Genomic DNA, 6,055 nt, shown 5'->3' on the forward strand with positions numbered 1-6,055 from the left:
TTTAGTAATTTGATAGAAAAGCTTTTTTTTTTTTATTCATCATATGAATCATAAATATTTCATTGACAAATAAACCCTCTTTTAAGACATCTTATATCTCTACTTGTGCAATATTACATTTTGAAACCTATCTCATTTGACTGACACTAAGTAGGTTTGACGAATAAGGTAGTGACATTTGTTCCATCTTATATTACTTGATCAATGATTTTGATAATAAAATTTCGGTATATATACAGATCCTATCCAAAACAAAACCTTGCTCTGAAATTTTATAGTGAGGTTAGGGTTTAAGGTCACTTTTTGGTCGTATATCCACATCTCAACCATTCAGTTTTTAGGTACTAATGTATAGATCATCTCTGCAAAATTTCAGCCAAATTGATGGTCGTTAATGTGAGACCCCTGAATTTTTCAATGACGTAATTGGGAAATTTCCTAATCCCCGAGGACATGAGGAAGTGATAGCACCATTTACTTAGTGGAACCTTAGTAATGATTTCTTTTAGATTTATTTTGTGAAATTAGTTTTCAACAACCATATACTTGCTAAGGTCCTTCTAAACTAACTATGCGAGTTTTACACGTTTACACCTAAACAGCTCATGAGCTGGAGTTAGACAAAAAATGTTACGGGTTAGCAAAGTGCAAGGGTGATTTTGTAAATTGGCAGCCCTGCTTATATTCAAGACCAGTTAGACCATACTTGTTAGATCAACATCGGTTCATTCGCCGACCCACTTGATCCATCAGCTTCACCGTTCCATATCTATGATGTCCAGAGCCCGATCACTGTAAACTTAGTCTCCAGATTTTTGTTTCAGTGATGCCAACGTCTCTGTACAATGATTACATTTGAGTCTACCAGCTGCTATGGAGAATGGATGCATGCAAACTCAGATTTGTGGTGAATTCTTACCGGCGTTTCTAGCCAATTTTTGGGTTGATTGAGGTATCAATCTTCCTCCTTTCCTCGATCTCTAAGTGTGTAACCAAATGCATTATGCTTTTAGTTGATGGTTCATGAAAATGCTACTGTAGCAGTTCGTCCAATGCAGGTTCATCTTCAAAAAGGGAGATTCTGACCTCTTCCCGAATTGCTGCTGTCAGTCAACTTCGATGGCCAAAAACTGCAAGTTTGTGCCTTTGTATCAGTACGACTTCTTCATGAAAGTTGTTCGAAATTGCGTCTTCTATATCTTTCTCGAAAATCATGATAATCCAACGGTTAATTCGTTCTCAATCAAGGTGAGACCACTTATAGTTCAGTGAAAATCCTATTCTAAGATACCACTAATATTTGATTCTAATTCGTGTTTGCATGTCCAATCCTCTTTCAAATTCAGTTTCTACTCAGATTGGGTCATGTTTCTCCATCGATATTTGAGTTAATTTCATGAAGTTTACATCTACATCTTGAGTTCACACAATTGATTTTACAATTGTTCATTCGTATCAGAACCTGACCATCTAGACTTTTACTTATCAAATCCATATGGCTCTTGATTGTGTTTATGCTGAGATTTTAGTTCATAAACCTAGACATGTCAAGAATCCATCACCAACTGGTTTGTCAAAATGAATTTTTGATAAATTTTCTAAGTTGATAGAATGCAGCTGGAATTTTTAAGAAAAACTGAACAGTTTAGGCTGTTTGCATCCATCTTTTCCCTTACTTCTCGAATGCCAATTTTTTTGAAATTTTAGTTTGTTGTACCTTGATATGTCAGCTTTAGTTCTGGAAAGTTTCAAGTTCACTACTATTCAGATGAATTTCTAATAAATCTCCAAGCATCATCAGTTCCTACCTCAAACTCACTTGTATCTGCATTCGCCTTTTAAATTTTAAGGGCTATTTTAATTGATACTCAAAGGTGCAGACGTATATGGAGTCTTATATCAACTTATCTCATGTTTCGATAAGTTAGTACTACTTTGAAAAAGGTTGTTAAGTTGGAGATGAATTATAAAGACCGGTCAAGTGAATTGATGATTTATCCAACTTGGTAATAGGATGACGAAGCATGGAATCTGGTTGCACAAGCCAAAGGCAGAGTTATTGCTTGACCTGGAATAACATTCGAAGCACTTTGATTCGAGGTAGGGAGGCTTCACCCTAGTTAGTGCTCTTACGTTTCCTACATTGTTTTTATGGTTTGAAGTTGTTTTTAAGATTTAACACTTGAGTTCATGAGATGACTTGAGAGTGAGCGGGGCATAACGACTTCCTTGGGTTTCGATCCCCTAAACCTCCAGAGGGGCTGTATGGATGGGATAGTGTCTGACATCCTTTGAGGTGTGACACTACATCTAGGTGGTACAGCGTAAATGGACACTCTCGCTACTCTTCACCTGTTGTTGAAGATTTAAATCTTTGGTGAGGATGTAGTTGGCTAGTATTAGATCGGTCGTCAGTTTTGATTTTACCCGGGTACTCATTCGTTTTCATATGGTTTCACATTGGGAGTTCTTTATTTAATTTTATTATATTTTACTCAACTGGCGCCAATTACTATTTGGTTTTCAAACCTAGCTAGGGCTGATGTTTGAGCAGCGAGGATGAAAGCTCACCCCTACTATAGTTGGTCTTGCAGGTACTGTGCATGAGGATTGAGGAGGATTTTGGAACTGAGCTGGGTGCTACATTTTTCTTTAACTATTTGGTATATTTACCAACACATTTTATTCACCTCTACTGAATAGTTATTGTTTGATGGAGTTGAGTGTTATCTTGTTTTTGTCAATGTTTGTTGAGCTTCTTAACTTTGTATTCAAATGGTTTGAACCAAACTAGAATTTATTTTCAATGTTGTAAGTTGTTGATACAGCTTTGTTTCACTTAAGTAGTTATGTTTGGAAAACACTCAATTGTTTAGTTATAGTGTCATTTTAACAAGTAAGAATAAAGTTTTCAATTTCACCTCGCTTTCAACTCTACGTTTTCCTCGAACACTTACCATTTCATTTCTTTTTTTTATAGTTAAATTGCCTTGTATCTCTTTAGGACATGAGTTAAGCTTGCTTAGCTTATGCTTCTAAAGGTTCGCGGCATTGTAACGTAATCAATTTGGAGAGGTGCAAATTGGGGCGTTACAGTTAAGGCATTGATAGTTGCCTTAAAGCTAGTACGGTTCAGATTGAACAGATTCAATTCGTCCATTAGTTTAAGCGTGTTAATGTCTAAGATTTAGCGGTAGCATTAATGTCTAAGATTTAACGGTAGCTAAATCTCAGTTAACGCTGGTTCAAGGGGCGAACCGCTACTTGTGATATTGTTGTTAATGTTCCCACTGCTTGTCAAATGAAATACAAAGGGCGTCAGAGGGAGACCTCGGTTGGCGGTCTTCTCTTCTCCGATACCTAAGTTAGTCAATGTATTTATGTTGACAGAATAACAGTAGGTAAGTAGTAAATGTGTAAATAATGAGGACAGAGGAATAGACCTTTTATAGGTGGGGAAGAGGCTGACCTCTTCCTTTTTTTCGATGTGGGACTGATATGCTTCAGTTCCCAGCTTCTGATGCTTCAGTGAGGCGATCTTGGCACGGCGCGTGGCGGCGCGTCAGTGGTGATTTGTGGGTGAGCCAGGGTTCAGGTGATAGCCTGCTTGGGTGTGTTTCCATAGGTCATACCGTTGGTGGTTGTTGGCACCGCTGGTGGTGGTATGAGCGTGGCTCATTATAACTAATTATGCTTGGCAAATGCTCATGTAAGTACAAGTCCCCCAAGTCCCCAGTGAAGGAGGGCAATCTTGGTTGGGGAGTTGCCTAGCGGTTTGAAACGTTACTTCTGCTAGACTTACAAAAGCATAATTAGCGTCAGTGCGTTGTCAACCATTGATTTTGTTCTGAGCAAACGCTTTATACCCCTTCGGATGGGCCCTTGCTAGACCCCCCAGGAAGTCCCCCACTCCCCAGCTAAGATAGGCCTCCTTTTGGCCGGTATATTGTTTGGTGAGGGGACTGCGCTGAGCAGCGAGTGTTGGGTAGCGAGCCCAATCTTTGATTCCCGAGTGGCGGGGGTCAAAGTGCCTGATCAGGGCCGTCGAAGACTGTGTTGACTTGTCGCCTTGTCCCGGAGGGACAGAGCTTGACCGTAACTCCGCGTAGCAGTTGTTGTCATTATGAGGCGTTGCCTCGGGAGTTGTTATTGGCAGAAGTCCCTCCGCTGAAGGTCAGCGGTATGATGCGTTGCAGGGATCTTACCTGCAAGGTAGTGGTGAGTGGAGTTTCTCGCTTGCAAGATGAAAGGGAGAAGTTATGCTAGCGGAGTTGCGCCCAGCGTAGACGGTCTTAGTTGCAAGATGAAAGGGAGAAGTTCTGCTAGCGGTGTTGCGCTTAGCAGAGACTGTCCCGCTTGCAAGATGAAAGTTGAGAAGTTTCACTAGCAGTGTTGAGCTTAGCGGATACTGTCTCGCTTGCAAGATGAAAGTTGAGAAGGTCCGCTAGTAGTGTTGCGCTTAGCGGAGACTGTCACTTGTAAGATGAAAGTTGAGAAGTTCCGCTAGCGGTGTTGCGCTTAGCGAAGACTGTCTCACTTGCAAGATGAAGGTTGAGAAGTTCCGCTAGAGGTGTTGCGCTTAGCGGATACTGTCTCGCTTGCAAGATGAAAGTTGAGAAGGTCCGCTAGCAGTGTTACGTTTAGCGGAGACTGTCTCACTTGCAAGATGAAAGTTGAGAGGTACTGCTAGCGGTGTTGCGCTTAGCGGAGACTATCTCGCTTGCAGATTGGGATGCCTGCTTTTTTGACTGTTACTTTGGATAGACGCTTCGTCTGACAGCTCCCGACACGTAGTTGTCATGCATTGGGTTGGCGTGCGAGCGTACGCCTTCTTAGCACACTCGTCTCTTCGCCATTAATGTGAGTAAATATTGTTTTTGTAACCGAGGCGATGCCTCAGTTTATCCGGAAAGTGGGTGCGATAGTGGGTCACGTGTACGGCTACTGTGTGATGTCGTTTTTTAGCAGACGGCCCCGATTCACTTGATGTTGACATAAAAGAGAGGGAAACCAAGGGGGTTTCGTTATTTTCTGCACTTCAAAACCTAACTCGTTTGTCTTCAAGCTGTATTCTCTGAAAGTTAAGGAGAATGGTCTGCAAGTTAAGTGAGGTCGTTGAGTTTGGAAGAAAAGAAAAATTTGTTGTCGCATACTCAAGCGTACAGAGATCCTATTTCTAGGTTGGTTATCTGAGCCTCGTGTTTCCTTGATTGCTTTGTTGTTTCTGTCATTTGATATTTCTGGGTTTCTAGTGTGTTCTTGCCACTGTGATAACATGTTCTAAGGGTCTAGAAGTGCTTGTGGGTTTGGTTACGCGTTTTTGGTAGAGGGTTGATGGTTATGGGTTTGCTAGATGGTCGAATCTGGGTGTTGAGTGTATATATTGTTTTCTTGTTTTGGTGTTTTCTGGGTATAGTTGTTCTTGGTTAACATCTGATATAGGGATAGATTAGATCCTTTTGGAACTGACTGACTTGGGTTTTAGGGTGTTTTCGATGGTTAGCGTCATAGAGATTTTGAGCAGTGAGGATTCAGGGTCTGACGTGTCGCTCAGCGGTTCCGATAGGATTTTTATTGACACGTTGCGTCCGTCTGCCCCTGCAAGAACCTCACTGCCAGAACCACTAGACATGGAACCGCTTCAAACCATTCCGTGGGAAGTGGCCATGGCTCGCGCTGGACGGCCTAAAGGGGGATAGTGAAAGAGGAAACCGCCGCCGCAAGCAACGTGAGGAGAGACTAGCGAGCAACAGTGCTGCTAGCGGTTGAGAGATGTTATGGAGGAAGAAGTGGAATTGGCCTGGGCCCTCTGTGACGGTACTCCTGTGGATGAGGCGGGGGGTCCAATGACTATATCTACGATCAACAAGCTGAAGCGGGTGTTCCGCCTTCCTGGCTTTGTGAAGTTATGTCTGCTGACGAAGGATGAGAAATCGTCGTTTCTGCCGGCAGGCTATGAAGCCGTTCAAGAGGTCGTTTTCCGTCAAGGCGTGACGTTTCCGCTGCTGCCAAATCTGCAGATCCTTCTTTGGGAGTTTGACCTCGCGTTCGGGCA

The sequence above is a fragment of the Rosa chinensis genome, chromosome 5 (genome assembly GCF_002994745.2).
Source record: "Rosa chinensis cultivar Old Blush chromosome 5, RchiOBHm-V2, whole genome shotgun sequence".
Lineage (NCBI taxonomy): Eukaryota > Viridiplantae > Streptophyta > Magnoliopsida > Rosales > Rosaceae > Rosa > Rosa chinensis.